This window comes from Anabas testudineus, chromosome 16, assembly GCF_900324465.2.
Source record: "Anabas testudineus chromosome 16, fAnaTes1.2, whole genome shotgun sequence".
NCBI lineage: Eukaryota > Metazoa > Chordata > Actinopteri > Anabantiformes > Anabantidae > Anabas > Anabas testudineus.
In genome coordinates, this window is record NC_046625.1 from 21,439,667 (window position 1) to 21,463,783 (window position 24,117).

Sequence of the window (24,117 nt, forward strand, 5' to 3'; positions counted from 1 at the left end):
TGAAATCCAAGGGTTTGCTTACTTTTCTACTAGTACAGTGAATGTTTAATGGGTGTGTTCAATAAAGACATGAACATCCAGTTATTAAATGTATTGTAATTATGTCCTGCTGTCTAAGCTTTTGAACTTCCACAAATGGGCCATCAGCTGCTAAGTGACCAACCATAATACATCCAGACTGTCAGCAGCGGACATGCTGACCTCTGACCTGTGGGAAGGGAAGCAGCAACATTACTTGTGTGACAGTTTGCTTGTTCGGTTGCTGTGTGAAGTGGGACCTGCGTGTGTCGCCAAAGCTTCATCAATCGCTCGGCTGGTAGCAGCGTGTACAGTAGAGGAGTGCAGCTGGGCTTTATTTCACTCCCCAGCCTGGAAACCACTGTAGTGCAGTTTGACTTGACACCTACACACACACACAACATCACAGACTTTAAACAAGCAGACGCGGCGACTGAGCCCGTTAGCGACCGCATCTCCAGGTAAGACGCCTGCGACCTTCTCAGTAGTTTTCCCACTCTGCCGTTTCCCCGCTCGCCGCTTCAGTCGTAGGCGGCTGCGGGAGTGTTCTGGCGCTGCTAGCTGCTGCCGCTGCCCGCTAGCTCTGCCGTCCGGCGCGGGGTCTCGCTTCGGGCCACACGGTGGAAGTTGCTGTTTCGACTTGGAGCCGCTTTCCAAGCTGCGCCAGACAGCTGAGCTAAGCTAACCCTGCTAAATTAGCTGGAACTGGCTAGCCCTGGTTCCCGTCCATCGTCCACCGGGGACACATCCCCAGTCCGCTGCGTCCCTGTCCCCGCTGGGTACCGCCGCCTCTCCCACTCACCGTGACCTGCGTGTTACTGTGACATTTCTCACCCCGAGTGCTGCCTGATAGGAGTGTTTTCCTGCGTGCCCGGTGTGACGTTAGCTGTTTGTTTTTTTTACCTTGGATTTGGACAAGCTAGCTGGGAAGCTAGATTAGAAATCCAATACTTAAACTGTCACTCATGTTTTTAAGGCCGGGGCGGACTTTTAATGCTAACGAAACACGTGATGCATGTGATGATCTGGTGTCAGCAAGTCGCCTCATCTGGGATGAGGGAGTGCAGAGGATGATCAGTTTAAACTAACTAAAGGAATAGTTTCCACACACACATCTTTTCCATCTTGTGCAGTAAGATTAGGAAGATGTCCATGTGAACCAGTTCTGAACGTGACCCTGACATTAAATATGTTCCTGTAAAGTTCAGTCAGTTTATAAAACCAGTTACTCTTGAGATCAGTTCTTTGCATCATTAACTGAATCAACAACACATGTGTTTTTTGGTCTGCTAGAGGGAACTGGTACATGTTGGTCTGTGTTTTGTTCTGCCACTGCCTTGTACCACCAAGGTCTTAGTCTGCCTCTGTTTATTAGGCTGTGATCCCCGCCCTCCCCAACACACACCCACACACAGACTCAAATAGTTCTTTTCATTTTTCTGTCTCCCCTACTTCACACAGTTGTTCTGACATACAGTGAACTTAATCCTTTGTAGAGTTTGGCTGCTTGTGTCAGGCTCTGTCTATGTGTGTATCTGGTGCAGGTGGTGTTGGTTGTTTAGTCTGTGCTGCAGTACTGACTGAGATTCAGTAACAGGACACCTGTGCAGAGTGATAAGGATGCATGTACGTGCTTAATATTGGAAACACTTCAACGGTGCCTGAAACTCTCCATCATCAATCAGATGTCTAAATGTCAGATTGTTTAAGATCAATAGTGTGTCTTAATACTGCTGTTTGCTTGCTGTGGTTGTAGCTCAGTTGGTAGAGCAGTTTCAGTGGTTTGATTCTGGTTAGTTCCTCCTGGCTACCTGTTGATGTGTTCTTAGACAATTAAACAAAACCTAATAGTAGCATTGACATGTACTGTCTGGCAACTGTCCATCAACAATTTCCCCAAGGGATGAATAAATGATGTCATTAACTATCTAGGTGTTGACTTCTTCCTCTGCGTTGTTTCTGCTGGCATTAGGTCAAACGGTACACTCTACTTGCTACAGTTTGTAGTTATGTAGCATGAATGACATCATCACCAATAGTTGTTTTATTAGAATAAAGGTAGCTAGAGTAGCATATGTTTTATTTATTTATTTAAAAAAAGTCAAACTAAATGTATCTAAATGTATTGGTGCATCTTCATATTTCTTTTTATATTTTGATTGGGTGAGTGAAGTTGGTGGACAATGATTTACGTAATATACACTACTGCTGAAAAGTTTGGGTTCAATTAGATTTTATTGTTTTCAAAGGAAACACACATGACGTTAGTCTGAATAGGAAATATAGCAAAGCAACAGGACATACTGACTTTGTCAGAGTTAGAAATAATGATTTTGATGGAAATGATGACAGCAATTACAGCCTGGCAGAACTTACAACTACCAATCTCCTATTTTACCACCACCAAAGCACCCAGACCATCATGCTGCCTCCACCTTGCTTGACTAAAGGTAATAAGCACTGTTCTAGCATCATTATTTGTTTTGCATCTTTTATTTGTCTTCTTGCACAGTTTTTCATCGGGGCCCCCGCTCCTTTTTCTGTCCCTGTTAGAACCAGTATGTGTTGCTCTCTGAAGTAAAGAGTTAGCCCCCTTTCTAAAGACAACAATAGACTGAAGGGTCTCTAATGAAAGTTCTTTCTTTCTATCTGTTGGTACCTATTGGAACCTGAGTTCAAAGAGTTTTCTCATCATTAATTAAACCTTAGAACATGATCAACTTGAATTAGCAGCCATACCAGGAGACTGATGCAGAGGACTGACAATTGTTAATAACAAGTCTCTATTCAAAAATGTAAATCATTCTTTAAAAATCATTTGATTTATTTGAGTTGTTTGTCAATGGATATAATTGCTTTGAAATTACATGAAAATGTGTTTTTCTTTGCAAAACAAAGAAATTTGCAGGTGAAAGTAATCCCAAACCTTTGAGTGGTATTGTGTATACACTGTATGTGTATGGTTCACAGCGGCTGGTCCTCCTCACCTGTGTGTGACAGATTTTTCTATCGAGCTTTGCCCACTTCAAGCCAGACAAAAGCTTAAATACAACAATATCGGATGTGAAACTGTTGCTCTTAGTAGCTGATGGAGAAAAGGTGTTTTCACAAGAAAAAACCCAACCCGTGTCGTATTATGATGCTTACAGCTGTTAATTAAAATCACTATATCACTATATTATCACTTAAAGGTGCACATTTTAAGCCATGTCTTTAGTCAGACACACAAGATCCATGTAAAATACTCAGAGATGCAAGAAAATAGAGGGCATGGTCTAGTCTGATGGTGAAAAACATGCAAACGTACAGCAGATTGTTTAATTCAGTCTTCATTTAAACCAGACAACACGCAGAGGATGAGCGTTCCCTTTTCAGTTTTTTTTAAGGTCAGCCCTGCGCCCAGTCTAAACTGCAATCATCTGGTCTATTAATATGTAAGTGAATAAAAACCATCAAGTCATGAAATAATAATTAAGAGGGAAAGTTGAGGAGAAAGTCAGCGAGCAGACTGGTGTATTATTAGCTCCACTTCTGTGTTCTTGTCTACCAGGTTGTGCTGTGTGTCTGCTTCACACGCAGCTCAATGTACAACATCTTCCCAGAGCCAGACGTCTGTGTCCATCTGTTCGTTTGTATTTCTGTCTGTCTCTTTGTTCTTACCCGTCTGTGTGTGTGCGAGCATGTGAGAGACTGACTGACCGTCAGTCTGCGTGTGTGTGTGTGTGTGTGTGTGTGTGTGTGTGTGTGTGTGTGTGTGTGTGTGTGTTTCTCCCTTTGCCAATTAGCGGCTTCTCACCTCTGGAGGCAAGAGGCTGAGTGTGTGTGTTAGACAGACGAGGGATACTTGACGGGGCTTGTCTGCAGCTGACAGATCAGCCTTAACCTGAACTCTCACTCACTCACTCACCCACTCACTCACTCACTCACTCACTCACCCACTCACTCACTCACTCACTCACTCACTCACTCACTCACCCACTCACTCACTCACTCACACGATGAACTACAGCTTAACTACACATACAGACTCACACATATGCAAGACGTGAGCCCCAGTCAGTTGTTGATAATACAGCCTCGTCCGTCTCACAGTCCACGCGACACACCAAATTTTGACAGCATTATGTTACAAACCGAAGGCGCGAGACTGGCAAAGACAAGTGCCAGTCTGCACCAGTGTGTGTGTGTGTGTGTGTGTGTGTGTGTGTGTGTGTGTGTGTGTGTGTGTGTGTGTGTGTTGTATAAAGAAATACACTGCCTGTTTTTGTGTACCTGCACTAAGTGCTGTCTATGTGACTTTATGGAGTGAAAACAATGGGATAACAGACTGAAGAGCTGCTGCTGCAGCCTGGTGTGCACAGAAGAAACCAACACCTCTCGTTCAAAGCTGGCTGAACGTATTCTTTCGTAGCCTTTGCTTCATGTAATTGTCCAAAATAGATTTCTCATTCCGCTGTTTCATTAATAAAGGAAAGTTCATTGTGTTTATTATTTTGATTTCAATCTGCTCTGTAATAAAATCTGATGTTTTGGAAAAATGTCTTAACCAATTTGGCAGCATCTAAAAAAATGTTTAAATGTATCACACTCTTTGAAAAGCACTATAAACATCAATTGTTTTTCTTCAGCCAAAGTATGACAAACATTTTTCAGATCTCTGTTTCAGTTTCAGGAGTTTTAACACAAAAAGAGATTTGTCAATACAAAACAAAATGATTTTCAAAGAATTTCAGATCTGTATTTGAAAATATTACGTCACATTCGACACATGTTGAAACTGAGACTGAATTGTGATTGTTTATTTATTTTTGCACATTTAGAATTTGAAGCAGGGACAGGAGCAAGAAGACGCTGGAAAAGTTGTGTAATGCAACAAAACAACATCCACCTGAGTTATTTATTTAATTGGAGACACCAACAGCATTCTAATCATGTCCCGCAAAGGGCCTTTGGGTGGGGACCAAAATCAGATGTCCCCTAGCTACAGTATAGCCTGTATGAGCCCTGTTTGCTGGACAGACCTAGACCACCTAGAACTAGAAGTACAGACATAGAAACAGAGACACTCTTCAACATTGTCTGCTTAAATGTTTCTCACTGTGCCACGTAGGACTCTGCCCCGTATATTATGGTCATTGTGAAAGAACAGACCTTGAGTCCTCAGTCCTTATTTATGTAAAGCTTTTCTTTTTCAGAAACCCATGTAGCTCTCACACGCTGCAGCTCTGCAGAAGATAGCGTTCAGATAATAGCTCCGCTGCTCCCCTAGATTAGGAGTATGCTGGAAACTGCCACACTAAGTTGTTGATGAAGTAGTTAAGAAGCCACAGAAACAACCTAAAAGTCCTTGAGACAGCAATTAGATATTGTTTTACTGTTGAAAGTGAGTCTCACAAAAGCCAAACAGCGCTTTGACTTGCTGCTATAGTGCTTTAAATACAGTTTGTTCTTGTTTGGAGAGCGTCATTTAACCACAAAGCCTTAAGTAGCGATTTAATATTTAAGTGAAGCCTCTGTTCGGGGAGAAGACTGGAGAACGAGACACACATTTCACACTGAATCCGTTCCCCTGGTTTTTCCATTTTACTCAAATTAAAGATTTACATGCTCTTTTTGTGCATAGCATATCACAGCATTGCACACTATGAATCTCACTGGAAACTACAAAAGCAGAGTCTCGACAGTAACTTCTTGGTCTGTGGGGAAAAAGAGCATCTCGCTCCATTCTTGGAATATTTGGACATACAGCTCCAGACAAAAATAAGGGACCACTGCAAGTAAAATAGACTTTAAATAGACATTCATTGGAATCCAGCTTCTGTTAAAGTCATACAGCACATCTATTTCAGCTTCATGAGGTAGTGATTAGGTGATCACCTGAATACTGATTTTTAGCAGAAGGAGTGATGTACAGTTACACAACAGCAATGTGAAAAAGTGGTGGAGAGCAACCAAAACGCATGAAAGGAGCGATGGCAAATCAGGGTTATTCAGTCAAATAGTGATTTCTGAATCTTCTTTAGTGAAACCTTATCACCACTTTTTTTTTTTTTTTTTTTTTTTTTTTTTGTGAATAGATTTCTTTTAATTTCTTAGTATACAGTTTACTCTCAATTATTCAAATTCTGCGTCCTTTGTGTTATTTTGATATCTTGTCATTTGCTTTAAACGTACACTACTGCTCAAAAGTTTTGTATCACTTGAAAATGTCTTTGTCATTTTCATGTAATTCACAAACTATTTTATTCCATTTCAAATTCAAATAAATCAAATGATTTTCAAAGAATGATTTACATTTTTGAATAGAGGCTTGTTATTAACAATTGTCAGTTCTCTGCATCAGTCTCCTGGTATGGCTGCTAATTCAAGTTAATCATTTTCCAAGGCTAATTGATGATGAGAAAACTCTTTGCAATTGTGTTGCTCAGCTGAGAAGAGTTGAACAAATGAGCAAACAAGAGAGCATGGCATGGTTTAGGTTAGTTTAGTACCTGAACATCAGCAGCTGTTTGTTTACAGGTTCCAATAGGTACCAACAGATAGAAAGAAAGAACTTTCATTAGAGACCCTTCAGTCTATTGTTGTCTTTAGAAAGGAGGTTAAAATGTCTTATCATGCTGTTAACTACTCCCTTCAGACAGCAGCACAAACTGGCTCTGAGATAGAAAAAGGAGTGGGAAACAATAAACTTTCTAAGTGATCCCAAAGTTTTCAGTGGTAGTGTATGTTCTAAAGTTTTATTTGGAATATCGTCGGCAGTCTACAAAAAATAAAACAAAGCTGTTCATTTCCCCAATACATGCACCTATAAAGGATAAAACCAGAGAAAGTGATTATTGTGTCTCCTATTTCTTCCAGAGCTGTATTTCTGTACAGTATTTCCAGTTGTCTGATGAGATGCAGTATTTGCTGTGTGTAAGATGAATGTACCTAAAAAAGGCTGCAGAGTGCTGCTCTGCTGTTGTTTGGTGATTCAATAGACTGGCTTCAGAGAGGCTGTTAACACATGCCACACTCACCTGATTTTGTCTGTACACACACGTCTTATCCATTTGTCATATCTCATCCATACTTCCATCTGTATGTTTGTGTGAGTAGTGTATATCTGTTTGTATACTTATCATAGCCCATAAGTCAGTGTCCTTGTTCTCACGGTGCTTGTCTGGGTCATCTTCAGGCTGCCTTTGTTTGAGCACTGAGCTGTCGAGCCATGCTCACAAGTTAGCAGGCTGTGGTCTCTGCATTATTGATACAGACCATGATGGGGATATGCAGGCCATAAGCTACAACTTAAAAAAATCCGAAGGTGGAATGAACTCTGGCTGAACTTGCAGGGAATTTTGCAGCAGACACCAGAGGCGGGGGAGTTCGGGGGAGTGGAAGCTCTCTGGCTTCAGTCTAACACAGAGGGAGCTGAGAGACAACCTGATTCTAGTGACATGACAAGTTCACCAGTGCATTTTAATGAGCTCGGGTCCCAGAGTGAGACTCAGATGATTAAATTTGGCTCCCGGGGTCTGAGAAGTTTAAGGCAGTCTGCTTTATAGAGGAGCTGAACACCACTTAGTTTTCCAGTGAGTATGTGAAATGTTTTTTTTACCTAAATTAAAATACCCACAGTAACTTCAAATATCCGGTAGACATATAAGAACATTTGAATCACACCACAGCAAAGAATTTCCATAGTGCTCAACAGCATCTTTCCAGAAGTTTTTATCTTTCAGTATATATCTTTCTGCTCATGACTGTTCACAGTGGTCAATGACAGACCCACAGTCGTAGAACAGATTGTTCCCTTATTATTGTGTCATCAGCTGTGGAGGTATCTACGCCTGCCAGTTACTTTGCGATTAGTAAGCTTATGAGAACTCTCCTTCTTTATTATTATGTAAGTTTGGATGATGTCCTTAACCATTTCTTCCACTTTGCAAAGGTGACTGAAAGGCTAGAGGAGAGGTGCCCAGAGCTCTTTGATGCAGTATTTACACTGAGAGGGCAATAACTAGCCAGTGTATGTTAAAATCAAAATGTCTAAAATTACATTTTGATTTGAACAAATAATTGTTAAACAAACCATTTCAGACAGAGGGTAAGCAGAAATATTGCTTAAAGGCCCATTATGAGACAAATAATCAGTTTGTAGTTATAAATCATCCAAATATATTTCAATATATCACCCTAGTCTTAAACCTGAAGTCATGTGTTGTTTATGTTTAATATTATGTGAAGGTGGACTGCTACAGGTTGCCTCAGCCGCGTTATTGCCATCCACCGTCATACCCATTATTATGCATTCTTTCTAATCCAGCCATGCACTGCGCCGCCACGCTATAAGTTCCCTGAAACATCTGTGGCCACAAAATAGTCTTCAAATCAGAGGGCAGAGCGCCTTTTGTGCTTTGACTGCACTTTGAACAGACCTTAGGATCATTTATCTATTCAGCCATTCATTTTTTTTATACATGCCGGTGAGTTTTTATAGTATTTAGTATTTATTATATTTGAAATATTACACTTGTGAATGCATACTTCTGTGGTCAGAGTTCAGCCATTACACAAATCTGATTCTATTACAAATTGTTGTATTATTTCCATTTGTCGTTAAAATATTGTTTGATTTGCAGAAACTAACAGACTTATAAGTTGGTAGTGCTGATGCCACATAAATGCAAATTAGCACGTGATGTAATTTTACTCTCAGGACAGGATCAGTGGTTAAAAAGGTTTAAAACGTTAATTTATGTGGTAGTGTGGTTTAAACAAAGTGTTGGACTTTGTGCAACATATTGTTATTTCCATTAGGCAGTGTGCACCACTCTAAACTTAAATACTTAATACTTAATGCTACTTAACAGCAAAAATACTAGTAGGATGTACGGATTCGTTCATTTTGAACCAGCACTAGTCGTGACGTCTGCTTTGAGATCCTCCTTGAGTCAGTTGATATTAATACCCGCTCAGTTTCCTTGCTCCAGTCAGTGTGCTGAAGAATGCTGACGAGCACGATGCTACTGCTACTGTCATGATACCACATACATACACCTTGATAGAGTTTATCACAACAAATGTGATTTCATGAGAGCTTTATGTTGCTGAAAATCTCATTTAACAATGCATATTATTTAAATTACTGTTCATCAAGCGAGGTGTCGTGCAGATTAGCACTACTAAATGTAATTATAATAGCAGATGGCTGTAGAACAGGTGAGATTTATCATTGTTCACTGGATACAGCTGAGTACGATGAACACTACATGTTGTTTATTCAGTTTGTACACAAACAAAACAAATGCTTTTAAAATAAGACCCTGGTTTGGAAAAAATGTCTTTATAGTAAGTTTTTGATCTAGTTAACAATATACTACCAGTTAATAAAGCCCATTATATCCCCATACCTATCCCATAGACTTATATTAGCTAATCTAGTTACATCAGTTGACCTGACTTGAACATTTTTATCAGCTTAATTTGTCATAATAAATAAAAAAAAAAACTACTAAATCAAAAGTGTATTTTTCACAAGGTCCCTTAAATGTGAGATAAAATGAAGACAATTAGCGCGGCTAGTAGTCTAGAGGTATAAATATCCTACCTGTTACTAGGCAGCTGTACTAAATGAAGTGTGTGAACGTCTTCTCTGTGTTAAAGTTTGTGTGTTTGTGTGTTCATGTGTTGATGTCTGTTTATGGTGTAGAATGAATCCAATGGTGCATTTAGTGATTTGGGGGCCTGAAGCAAACCCCCAGACATGGAGCTTCTCCTGTACTTGATTCTCAGTAAAAAACGGCAGATATAAACTTGTGGGTTTTTTATTTATTCCATTTTTCCCACTCCCTGTCCTCCACAGCACTGAAACCACCAGGTGGTGTTAATGTTGTTCCTGATTTGTGTAGCAGGAAAAAACAGACATAAAAGGTATTTTAAATACTGCTGTATGTTAGGTGGAAACAAACTGAAACAAGTCGAGAATATAGCCTCTCACCTATAGTCGCCATATATAGTCTCCCACATGCTCTTTTTATTCACATCAGGTTTGGTTGTAGTTTCCATGGGTCCGTTCAGGTCAGGTCCACAGATTTGGACCCTTGAAGACCTACAGAGACTTACCACTTACATTTACAGTAATATCCTAATAATTGGGTTAGGGTTTGAATAAAACTGGGTGTAATTTCTGCGTGGTTTGTTGAATATTGTATATATCACCAAACCCAACTACCTACCTACCTTGTCTACTTGAAACATCGTGTCATTTGGGTTTGCTAATGTGAAATAATACGGGCCTCTATTGGCCAGTGGAGGCTTCTGGAGGTTAGTTCAGGTTACTGGTTGGTGTGCGCGTGTGTGTGTGTGTGTGTGTGTGTGTGTGTGTGTTGCTGTGGAGGAGAATTGCCTCAGAGTCACTGCCAAGACCTTCAGGGAAGTTTCCCCAGCTCTGGGTCTACAGCTTTAATTGCTGGAAGTCTTTGTGAATACCAAGGGACAGCACTAACTCACTTCCTTTCTTCTAGTCTCTCACCCTGTCTTTCTCGCCTTCATTTCATGTCTGCTTTTTTCCTTTCTTGCCCTCTCACAGAGTCTAGTTGTGTTTACATCTTTAACTTAATGCTGCAGGTGGGGTGGTGCAGTGAGCAGCAGTCTGAAGTCATTATGACAGTACTGACTGGAGAAGTTTCACATTTTCCAAGCAGCCTTCTGACTGAATTGTTCTTTTCGCTTCATCAGTCGGCAGTCTGCTCATTTAATTCCTTGAAGTGGTGTACTTCTTGTGTGTAGTTCTCTCATTAACCTGTGAGAAAAGCTTTTGTAATTCAGTGCATTGAAAATGAACACTCAGCACTTAATGTGTGAGCTTTAAACAAGTTGCAGAGTATGGTTTTAAAATGAGTTGTCATAATTATAAGGTGTTAAACTCTTACAGGAAAAGTGAAAGCTGCTCTAATGACAGTGGATCAGATTACTATGTGTAATGTAAAACATGTAAATCACACTAAAACGTCCGGAGAGAGTTTTCACCTTGATTCTACATATGTTTACAGCTTTATTAAAATTTTATTTTCTTCTTTTCTTTGGGTTTTACAGCCTTTTTGGTTTTGTTGTCAACTTTGTCATAATATATCTATATCTATAATCTATATTATCTAAACTTGCTGCTGTCACCAAACACTTTTCTGCAAAAGTTGCTCAGTGGCTCTTGCTCTAATGTGTAAACTGTAAAAATGACCTGATTCCCCACTGAGCATGTGTATTAGCAGTGAGTAGGCTGACTTCCTGTTGACTTCCTCAATGAAATATAATTAAATTATCTTACGGTGTGGAGATTTTGCACATGAAAGTGGAGCACATATCCAATCTTATCCTAGGTTAACTGTTGACTTATGGAAAGCATGCAATGCTAAGTCACTTTGTAAATCTCGGTCATTACATAACATAGACGCCACAGTTCTGCACATTTGTGTCTTTCTCATTAGGAAATTAGGTTTGGTGCCTGATTGTCTTGTAAAGTAAAGGATTAAAGGAAAGGATTCACTTTTCATTGATTACCATTTCTAGTGCACATAATTTGTACATTTAAACGTCAAGTTATTTGATATTTCTCTACTAAAATGTACGTGTAAATGTTCAGTATTGGGCTGTGCTGGTGTTCATATGTGGAAGTTGGAAAGGAAGCTCTTCCTCTAGTTGTGACTCACTCTGTTGTGACTTACATGTGAAAAGAATGGCACAAACTTACTACAGTAGTGGGGAAACATCTGTCCTTTAGAAAGCATCTTATCACCTCTGCAGTGTGTGTGTGTGTGTGTGTGTGTGTGTGTGTGTGTGCGTGTGTGTGTGAGATGCTACTTATTTCTGCAGAGCACTGCAGTCTTGTCTTGTCAACTGGCCAACTGTGACAGTACTTTCTGGGGCGTCAAGTCAAACACCACACTTGTGCACACTCACATTCAGACACATTAGGTGATGGAAACGCCATAAATCTGTCAGTGAGAAATGAGCTTAGTGCCACCAATGGGGCTGAGGGGGTGTACTCTTCAGTGACGTGTGCAGCTATAAAATCCCACAGACTACAAAAGCTGTTCTGTTGTGTGGCACTGTGTGTAGACCTCTGTCTGCACATGCAACATGTTGAAGAAATGTCCCTCACACACATGCACGTTAGTCTGACAATGACGTAATGCATTCTTTATCTCTAAGCCCAACTTTAACATCACAACTAAATGCCAAACCTTACCCTAACCCTAATTTAGACCAGTCACAGATATTCCACCTGTTCAACCTGACAAGTCTTGGACTAGAGCTAGAAGTGGTCACCTGGTGCTGAACTGTGGCTTCTGTCTATCTATTATAAAAGCTAAACTAAATATAAATTCATTTTTAGATAAACAAATGTGTCATGCATCTAAAGTCCTACCATGTACAAAGCTTGAATAAGCCAGAAGAAAATGCATTCCAGTAAAGTAAAAAAAATGTTGAATGTCTAGAGAGAGAGAGAGAGTGATGGAGGGACAGATTTGTGATCGTGTGTAGTGGTGGTGTGGTGCTGCAGAGCCAGGAAGTGGCAGCCTTCCTGTCTCATACTGTGTATGACGTGAGCAGATCATAAGACCTGCAGTCTGGTTGCTGGCAGTCACGTCCTTTTTTTTGTTTGTCTACCTGCTTCCAGACCTCCCCATCCACTCTAGCTGTCCTCATGTCCATCTGTCCCCCCGTATCTGTTTACCTTGTTTCTCTCACCTCTCTGTTACTTGTAACCCTGTCTCGGTCATTTCCACTTGCTTTCATGAGAATATGTTTGTATGTCAGACTGTCTTTAATTTTTTTGTAGCCCAACATGTTCACTCATACATTATATGCTTAGAAGAGACACTATAGTATGTTATGTACTATGAAATGCACAGGCTCTGTATAGAAATACATTCCACTGTACACTACTGTTTCTGCAGAAACCCCATCTACAGTACACACTCTCACTCACTCCACTGACTTTACATTGTTGTGACGTCAAGAAGATAAAGGACTTTTGGTCTGGTGGCATTGGACTAACAAGTTTTAATTTAATTAGTTAATGTTGTGATTATGGTGCACTTTGAGCCTCCAAGTTACAGTATTGAATTTGAAGGATCATTTGTTTCTTCATTCTCTACATTTGCTCTTGCCTTGTCTAGAACCATACACAGTACCTGAGGGGTACCAGAAATGCTATCACTGGTGCACTGGACAGTAATGGCACTGCTCCTAGAGCATGAATTACATAGTATTTCTTATGTGGAGTCAGGTGTACTGATGAATATGTTTCAAATATCAGAAGCAGTATTACAGTGCTTTTTAAAGTCACTCATCTGATCTAATGGTATTTTAAGTTTAATGTTGTTTTCTCATGACCTAATTAGAACTAGAACACTAAAAGCCCTTTGTAGTGTAGTTTGTGTACCAGCAAATATCAAGCTGTGCTCAGTGTGTCTCTTTCAGTGGCATTTTCTAACCTGCAAACCAGAACACACCAGCTAGGGTCAGCAAAGTTTGGTGCAGATCCTACTATAGCATCTCATGCCATTGTCATGCATGCCAGTTTGTCGATGTACATGCTCCAGCAGCATATGGCAGCAACATGCTGTCAGGGTAGCTCGTCTCCTGGCCTGTCCTCCACAGCCCTGGGACAGATGGCACTGGGCCCCAAAGAACAACTGTGCTGCTCAAGATACTCGGCTGACTCCCTCTTACATTGGCTCTTCCTGTCTGCCTGGTGGCCTCTTTTCCTGCAGAGCCTCATCACATGCCAAGACTCTTCTGTATGCTGGTGGACTCTGATTTGATTGGGTCTCCAACGAAGCTGAACGGAATAGGCAAAAAGTTTAAGGAACTAAATGCCCACATTACATCACTTGTCTGTGGGTGTGAGTGCGCTCAGAATATATAGATTCAGTATTCAGTGAAGAATTATGCAGGCACAACTGTTAAAGTCATTTTATTGAACTATAGGTCTAATTACTTTATGAAGCATTTAAAGTCATTGGGCATTGTGCAGAAACCAGACACAAAAACATATTTTATTGTAAGTGTCACATATGAGAGATTTTCTTTAATCTAAAATTTTCTCTTTGGTACAAAGAAAATTCACATCCGGTCATTGATTTCACACAAAATTAATATTTCCAGACAATAATTCAAACTGTAACCACACAAATGTTTCTTGGAGGTAATGCTGGCTTAAAATACTAGTATAAGAAATAAGTTAGTTATTTGTATGCACTAACTCAGCTATTGTGCCTTTTTTTTAATTTGTAAGATTTTTTTAATACCTAAATAATAGGGGTGTGATAATACACTTAGCTCACATGACGATTTTAACTAACATTTTCAAAGAGAAGGTGACACTTACAGGGTCCGATTGATTTGATCGTGTTCTTTTACTGGTAGCAGTGACTATGTCATGAGCTGCTGTTCACATTTTCCTGGTCAAACCAGCCCCCACAATGGATGATCAGACATTTACGGTAATCACGTTGAAACAGCTCAAGAGTTGTTCAATTCAATTCAATTCAATTCAATTCAATTCAATTCAATTCAATTCAATTCAATTCAATTCAATTCAATTCAATTCAATTTGTATAGAGTCAAATCACAACAGAAGTCATCTCAAGCCACCCTTTAGGAAAAGAGACCTCCAGCAGAACCAGGTTCAGGGTGGGCGTCCATCTGCATCGACCGGGTGCAGTGTACAGTTCAGCTTCTCCACTGTAAGAAAGCCTGAGTAACTTCTCAGCATTGTCAAATCACTGCTCACCACTTACGCTGTGCTGTTAGCCAGAAACACAAAGGAATTGCCCCTGTCTTTATGCTCAACAGAGGAAGCGAGTCAGCCTTAAAGTTCTTCACTGACTGTACACGCTTCCAAAAACAGACATTTATCGAGTCATGCTGCTCACTGCGACAGTCACATATACACATTCCAAATACTGAACTGTAGTAGAACTGCTGCATTTGATTAATATGGGATTGAGCAGTGTAACCTGTGTCCGCACCTCGTGTCCTCTATGAGACACATGTACTGTATGTAATGTAATGTTTTCCTTTTTCTCCTCTCTGTTTGCTTTCTCCCTCAAAGTTTTATGACTTCTGACTGAAGGAGTGTATTGATAACTCCCTGCTCTGTTTGGTGTTTCAGTTCAGTCACAAGGGATAAGAAAATTCCTGAACCTTTTTTTGGTTGAGAATATTTCTGAATGTATGAGCAGAATCTCAATGCATTTATTCAGCATAGCGAATTGAAATTTAATTCCAATTCCTGTCAGCTCTGTTGCCCGTCATCGAGACACACACACACAGACTTTGTGTACACACGCAGGTCTCCCTGCTCATTAACCTATCTCCATTGCTACTCATCAGTAGCACCACCTCTAGCAGCATACATACATCACTGGCATACATCACAGTCTGTCATGTGTGAAATGGGCTGTGGTTGATCCCTGCCCTGGGAGAAGAGAAAGCGTTTCAGCAGACGAGATGAGAACGGCTCTCTGAAGAGGATGGGAGGAGGATGAGAGAAAAAAAATTACAGAAGGGACATGAGGGGGGGAAGAGGGAAGGAGGGAGTGGCAAGACACAGCACAGAGAGAACCGAATAACTGTATGAGAGGAGTTTTTTTCAGCAGAATAAATGTGAAGAGGAATCTGAAGGAGAAGTGAAGGGAAGATGTGGAAAGAAGAGAAGGGTTCTGAATAGAGGGACGAGGCAGAAGAGGGATTGGAGGGTGGGGGTGATGGACAAGAGTTCAGTGAAGAGAGCGGACAGAAACAAGTAAGAGCAAAAAAGACAAAAGACCATGCTTGTAGTTTTTTAGCCATTCAAATACGGCTAAATTATTGTCACCAACAAGATGAAAAAAATGTTGTGTATCATTTATTGTATTAATATACATAACACAACTTTAGAAGAATTAAAACATAGTCACGTAATTACGTGATATGAGTGTTGTACTCATCATCTATAACAATCACTGCAAGCAGTACAAATGCATTGGACCAATCATGTTTATATATCAGTGTAGCCTCATAATGCCGGGAGCGGTATTTGCAAAGGAACACTGTGGAAAGTGGTGTTGTACACAGATATAATGATATGGCTCTCTGTTGCCGTGGAAAAGAAATCTGGTTGTTAAAGGTTGAACCTACCATGGCCCTGAACAAAATAGAAGAGCTTGATGAAAAGGAGGGATGAGGAGTTTGTCTAAAAAAACTGTAGCAAAATGGTCAGGAAAGTTTAAGATCATAGCTCTAAAATTTAAATTACGTGGATGTCACTGGCCAGGTTGTTCTCTCTGAGCTATAGTACATGCTTCAGAACAGACTCATGCTTGAAGAGTTTGACCTGCCTCAAAAAATTGTCCAATCATCTCATGTGTGCTTCTCCCTCTTGAACCTTGCCTTTCAGGTCTGCTGCACTGGAGCTCTTTCAGTTCCATTTGTAGCTCACTTGGGACACTGTCCACATCAAATGACAAATGTCTGAGACTTGAAGTCAGCAAATTGCTGGTCAATTTCCTGCTGTACCTACTTCAAGGCAACAACATACAGTAATGATCACCAATGACCTGCCTGATCCACAAGAGCCTGCCATGCATGTCAGAAAGTGGCTGATGTTTAGTGGTGAATGCTATGACATTGTCAAAAGCCACAGTGACATGTTGGTTTAGGCTCTGCAGCTTTACAGAGTATATTGAGCTCTTATGTAATGTCAACTAAAAACCCACTTGGAATCATGAAGATCAGGAACATGCTGTCCTCCCTGCTCCTCCACAAGACCCCCAAAAAGGTGCAAAAGGGTGCTGCAAGGCCTGGGATTTGGTGTAGGTTATGTATTTTAGCTGATATGTTGCAACTTTAGGCATTTACTGAAGAGTGATTTGTTTTTAATAAGGACTCCATTTAAATGCCTGATGCTGTTAGAAGCAGAGATTAAGGAATTTATTAAGACACTGTGACAAGGTGAGTGCATGATAACAGGTGACTGTGCAGACCAGCAGCCAGGATCTAAGGAGGAGAGCCAGGTAAGTACAAAGGAAACGTTACTGATAAATTTGCAACAGGGACTGAAGTTGGGAGTGTGTATTCTGGATGACTGACTAGTTTTGGTCGAAGCGGCTCACGTGAGTCTGGGAGTTTGGGTTCCCGGAGACAAAATGGCGGATGTTGAAATTGGCATCCACTGCGTGCTCAAATACAAGTTGTTTATAGACAAAATGATAACAAAAAAAGATATCACTACCTAGTCTAGAGTCCAACAGCCAGGTCCAGAGAATCACGTCCCGGTCAGAGTTCGGAGATAGCAGAGTTGTCCAAGAATTCAAGGGCAAAAACCAGGGGAGAGAGCAGAGGTCCAAATCACATCAGGATGATCAACTCATGGTCTTTCAAAGTGAGAGGCAGAGGCATGGTCCAGAACAAAAGGCTGGAGAGTAGAGTGAACCTACGTGACGTGATTACGGAAAGCTGGAAGAGGCAAGGACAGGGAAAAAACCAGAAGCTAGGATCAGGACATCCAGTCCTTTGCTCCCCTCTCTGACATACATGAGGAATCATCAGTGGTTGTTTCAGCCAGTTCCCTGACAGACAAAAACTTTCAGCTGATTCACACAACTACTAAAATATATCTTTGGCCATAGTTTTCCCATGCATCACAGTCGGATTAAGCACCTCTTCAGTCACTTCAAATTGGTCTTTAACACCCTGACATATATAGCAACTTGAGCACTTATTAAGCTCAAGAGCTCATCAAGCTCAACAGAATAGGCGCTGAATTCTTGGAATTTCTCGTGTATCAAAGAGACCCCCTCTGGAAATGTGTTTGCAGACACGCTGAGTAGAGCGTGTTCCCAGCCGCACTATGCTGTCTTTCACAAACTGCCCTTTGATAAATGGCTTTCTCGCTCTCACTATGACCCTATTCTGACTTGGTTTCAAAATGCGTTTTGATGATGCGAACACAAGTGTACAGACACATCGTAGTTCACACCTGTCTATAAAGTATATGTGCATCTCCAGGGTCTCTTGCAAAACACTTGCTTTCTGGTTCGTTACTGCTGTCTCACTTCTGCTAACATACAACATACATTCCGACCTGAAAATAGGTTGTTAATATATTCACAACAGACATATTCCATCATATTGTCATGTGGAGGAATGAGTACACCTGGCCTGGTCTGACATGCCTTCACCATATCAACCATCATGTCCTATATTACCAGTCTCCTCCTTGTTGGGGAAGCATCAGGACGCATTTATACTATAAACAATATGTGTTTGATTAAGTCCTAGGCCCCCTCAGAAAGGGGTTTGAGTGATCAGATCAAAATCCATCCAAATTATCAAATAAAACATTAATAGGCTAATAATAATAATTACAGTTTATTATTTTTAAAGCTTATTTTACAGGACCGAAAGAAAGAACTTTAAGATCTTGGATATTAATGAGAGCAGATCAAAAGAAGAAAAGAAGGAATGCAGGTCAGGAAAGGAAGGAGAGAATCAGCAGGGATGTTGAGAAGACGCAGAGTTTAGGACCAAAGGATATGAATATGTAGAGGTAAAAGATGGGAACGTAGAAAAGACAGTGGGCAGTTTTTAGGGTGTACAAAAGGAGAGTTAAACAGAGAGGACGGAAAGTGAGAGAGAGGAATAGATGGAGAGAGAGTGAGAGTGGCACTGCACCACTCTGCAGCAGCTCCTCTGACTGACAGGACAGCCACAGCCTGACTCCTGCCAGACTGTCTGTACTGGCTGGCATTAAGCATTAAGTTGGTCTAGATTAGAGAGAATACTTATGATGTGACTAGAAAAAAAACAGCTGCTAGTGATGCCTGTTTGTTTTTTTTCAGTTTGGGTGGTAGTAAACAACATCTCTCTGCTGAATGTCTCGGCAGCGCTGCAGTCAGTGGTTGTCCTTCCTCAGGGTTCTCTCTGTTACAGACAGATGCATGTTAACGCTGCTTATTGTGATATGAAATCCTTGTCTTTATTTCTCACTGGAAGCATCGATCCCCCGGAAAATACAAAAACTTTGTCTTGTCTTTCTTTTTGCATCCTCTTTACTTGTACGTTCTCCTCCTTTAGAGTGAAGGGAAAGATAAATGACTTTGGGATATGCAGCAGACTTGCAGGCTGATAAAGAGGCCAGAATGTGTCTGACCAAGTGTCCTTCTTCCCTCACTGGGTCATACATGATTATCTTCAGACGGGAGGGACCTGAAGATAACTCTCAGATAGGATCTCCACAGTAAACAGGGCCCCGACTTCACAAAGTGGCAACATTTGTTGGCTCTGCCACTGCAATGCAGCACTATGTCGTCCTCTCTGCTCCTCTGCTCGCTCTCTCTCGTTGTCTCTCCCACCCTCACTGTGTTTCTCACCCTTATCTCCCCACCATAGCACACTACTACTGCTTTACTTCCCTCGCTTGAGGGTCAAATGTAGAAATGACTCTGACATGAACCACAACCAGAAACTGTTGTGGTGCTTCATGTGAATGCGAGCGAAATATTTGTGTGTGTGTGTGTGTGTGTGTGTGTGTGTGTGTGTGTGTGTGTGTGTGTGTGGTGGGTCTTGCAGACAGAGCACAAACCCTGCAGAGATAAGCTGGGTTTAATTGTGCATACAGGCTCTAAGCTGTCTTTCTTCTTCGAGCAAATCCACTTGCTCCTGTTTGTTCTCTTTGGGCAGATTCTTCGTTCAGTTGGTCATGTGTGGGTAATCAATCTATTTCTACATGTTTGTAGAGTTTGTTATTAACATTAGAGGTATTCACTGGTTAACTACAATGGCTGCATTACATTTTGTGAAGTAAAGTTATGTCACGGTTTCATCTTGCAGAACCACTTTACATTAATACAGCTACTTGGTGTCTTTCCTAACATAAGGAAAGATATGAACTGAACTGTGGCTCTGCAATCCAGATCTGAACCAAGGATTTGAAAAATAGGCTCTTACAGATGTGCACATGCTTCTAATCATGCTAAAACTCGGGATGCATACACAGACACATTCCACACACGCACGCCACAGAACAACGTTGCAACTCTGGACAGTAACAACAGGGAGAGGAATTGAAAAGGTCTCATTTGTGTGCTGTGTTTGACCGGACAACACGAATAAGTGAAAGAATCAAAAACAGTGTATGTAACTGCTTCATGAAATGAGCAGTTACTCTCCAGCATGTGCGTAGTAGGTGCACTGGTGCTGCAGACAGTCTGTGTGATCACAGATTTTTGGCCTGCGCGCAAATGTCCATAGGTAGCAATCCTCCAACATGAGCGCTGGGCTGTGAAGCATTATTGACATAGTGGACAGATCTAGTTACTGCAGCTTCAGTGTTGAGCACATGATGCACACTGACCTGAAAGATTTTCCACATAGACAGTCATTGCGAAATGTTAGTTGTGAGTTTCCCAAATCTTGCAAATTGATTCTTTTTATGGTCAAAATCTGATCCATTTGGTCCAATATGTGTGGAAGGTTTAGAAGAGCCGTGGGGGGGTTATTTATCCATCCCCACCCACCTGTGTCTTTTTATTCCTCCTTTCCTCTCCGTTTGCCACCATCTTACCTTTTGTTTTGCTCTCATTATCTCTCACTCTATCCCTATCCCCCGTTTTCTCACCCTGTCACTTTTCTCATGCCTTCTTCTGTCATTATTCGAGAAAACTTTGGCTGCTTGGTTGTGTGATATCTGTGTGGCAGTGTTTGTCTGACACATGCTCTGAGTGTGTGTCTGTTTGTTTGTATGGCTATCATTGTGAGGACCAGCTCGAACTTGTAACAGAGTAGATTAGTATGGCCTACGTGACAGTGGGGGGCTAGGAAATTATGTCAACGAGTCTCCTCACACTGACCGCCATACAAAAATGTGTGTGTGTGTGTGTGTGTGTGTGTTTGCATGTCTGCTGTGTTGAGTGCTTTAGGTCTAAGTTCAGTCTTCTTTTTACTTTGAGAGAGGATTCATATTCAGTCTCTGTGGAGCTGAGAGGCAGACGTGGTGGATGTAAAGACTCTCACTATATGAATGATTCTCATAATCTGCTGCAGCTAAATGATCATCAGGGCTGTTTCTGTTACTGCACTAGAGATAAATGAAGGCCGGACACTTAGTACTGGGTACTTAATGATTCTTTACATGTACGAGATCAAACTAATAAATGGCTTACAACTAGTGCTGGGTCATCTGATCAGTCTTAAAGAGGAATTGTACGTACATACGCTGATTTGACCAGTTACTTCATCCTATGGATATTTTTTTGCCTGGTTGTACTCTACATTGTCAGAATAGTGAAGGAAGATCACAACACAAATAATGTGATTAAAGATATCGTTTCATGCTCTGCACAAGTTATGTAAGTTTTAATACAAGATGAGAACATATCAGAAACAAAAGGACCTGATGTTGTGTGTTGAACTGTGTGAGAGATGTCCTGATCCATGGTTTACCACAGAGATAGTGTTACTGTACTAGTGCAAAGACAAAATGAAAAAGGGCCCTGTTCAGACAAATTCAACAGGGGTGTCAGTGCACAAGCCTCCAGCAACAACACACGGGGTTGTCAGGCAAACAAGTTAGGCTTGGCTCAACTTTAGCTGAAATGCAATGTGATATTAGCTGTCAGTGTGTCTATACAGGAGAACAGACGCTCTCCTACAGGTCTGGGAATAATGAAGCTGAAGCTGCTGTATTGGTAGGATTCGATATGCACAATACATATCACAATACAGGGGTTACGATTCAATATATTACAATAGTGTAAGCAAGGCCATATATTGAGATTTAAAAAAAAAAAAATCTAATTTCAAGAAAGTTGGTATAGTATAAAGAACACCCCACTGCTGTCTAGCCATTTAGACACAACACAACATAACCCACTGTTTACCATGACTGCACAAGAGTTATAAAATAAATGATTAAATAACAATCAATACAGTATCACACAATAGTGTTGTTATACTCAGATATATCTTTTTTACTCCCTATTCTGTGGAAAGGCTTCTGCTACTTCATGCCAAAAGAAAAAACACTGATAAGTTTGCGGGTTATAAAATCCTTCCTGCTAATTTTATAAAGCTCTTCACTGCACCATCGAACAATCAGGAGGAAATGGGCTCCTGGGCACAGGCAGGTGAAAGGCTCCCCCACGCCTCCTACCATAGGACACAAAACGACAACAAATGAGGCAGTCACTTGTTTAGTAGACATTATTTGTTAATTTGGTCATGTTTCATCTATTCCTGGTTGTTCTCTTAGCTGAGAGTTTCAAACAAGACCTACTAACTATTAACATTCACGCTACTGGAAGCACAAGCTTTGGTAATGTGTCCATTATAAACATTGAACTCATGAACTTATTTTACTCGGACAGGATTGTGTTTCATGTTTCTGTGGTAACTTAAACGACATACCTACATGGACAACACCTCCTACATTTACACAAACTGTCGGTCAGCTGTTCGAGTCCTGAGAAACTTTGCAGCATGAAAACACAGCTGCTCATTGTCTTTGAGGAAATGACGGTTCAGTCGCAACACAACAAAGTGTCTAAAGTTGGAAAGTTGTGAACATCATATGAACAGCTGGTATTTATTTATGTATTTACCATTCGCTCATATACTTTGTTGTCCCCTTTGTATTGTTTTGCAACTGTTAGTCCTTCCTTTCCCACTGACAGCTCGTTTCCCTGCAGTGACATTGGCGAGCTCTGTCCATGCTGTGTGTTTTTCACTGAGAAACCTGACCTTCACTACATTAGAGATGGAGTGTGTGTCCGTTAGTGCGGTGTGTGTGTGGCACAGAGGAAGGATGAGGTGTTTGCGCGTGTGTGTGTGTGTGTGTGTGGCTTAGCTGCAGCTTGCCTGCTCTTCCTTTTGCCCATCACAACTGCCTTCAGCAGGTTTCCTGATTGACACAATGGAGCGTGTATTTCTAGTTGTTTGGCTGTACATTACACAAAGGACTGTCTGAGGGCTGAAACTTGTTTTTAGTTTTATTAATTATTATGGTTTGCCATTTAGTTAGTGATAGTTATAGTTAAAGCATGGGGCTAGAGAATTCATTATGAATGCATGAGTGTCTAGACAGCCATACTTGTATGTATATATACTTGTATGTATATGAGCTTGTATGTCTGCTTGCCCATTCATCTGTTCTTCAGTCAGTAGTTTAGGTTTTACATTTGGCTTACAGGTGTCTGTGTGTCTGTGTTCTTGTGGCATGGTGCACATTTTAAATGATTTTCTAAGTCAACTGTTAAATGACTCATTCAACTATATTTGTGACATGTAAAATTATGTCCCTCTGTCAAAATAAGAGAACTGAAAATGTTCTTTGGCAAATAAGTTCAACATTAAATAGAAATACAAAGATGCTGCTGCTTTACTACAGGCACTGACAAGACAAATGGAGCTCCACTCTATATACTCATCCATGACAAAAGCAGAATACCAAAGTGCTGTAGATCACACAAAGCCTGTGTTATTAATGGTTAATTAAAGTTATAGAGGGACTCTGAGTGCCGTGTATAATTAAAGTCAAACTAATGTACAAAGGACCTGAGATTACACTATCAGCTGATAGACGACACACTCAGGTATCACAAAGTCCTAATTCACTGAAAGTAACAGTGAAGGGGATTAGATTTGGAGTGTGTCACCACTGTTATTAAACATTATATATAATGTATCAGAGATGTTAATGTTAAATTATTCACCATTAGTGATTAAAATACACACTGATCAGGCATAACATTGTTATAACCACCTGCCTAATATTGTGTTGGTCGCCCTTTTGCTACCAAAATATGATGCACACACTCATTATCCTGCTGAAAGAGGCCTCAGCTAACAGGGAATATTGTTCCCATGAAAGAGTGTACATGGTCAGCAGCGATGCAGTGGTGTCAATACATACAAGGTAACTGCCAGTAATTGTCTGTACTGTTATTTACTGTAATCTGATGTAGTACCTGAATGTGCCACTAGGCATCTTAATATTTAATGAGATGGAGTTACATGTGTTGGCTGACCACCTGTTAGAGCTGTAGTTAAATACAAAAACAAATGCACCTC

The 24,117-nt window shown here is 40.7% G+C and overlaps 1 protein-coding gene across 2 annotated transcripts in view; it reads left to right on the forward strand.

Annotated features, from left to right (window-relative positions):
- The first annotated feature begins 104 nt into the window (after window positions 1-104).
- The window catches only part of LOC113170268 (low-density lipoprotein receptor class A domain-containing protein 4), a 142,416-nt gene continuing 118,403 nt past the window's right edge, over window positions 105-24,117 (forward strand). For both annotated transcript variants that reach the window (XR_003299627.2, XM_026372293.2), the window contains exon 1: window positions 105-479. The gene's annotated coding sequence lies outside the window, so the exon portion shown is untranslated. The remainder of the gene's footprint in view (window positions 480-24,117) is intronic.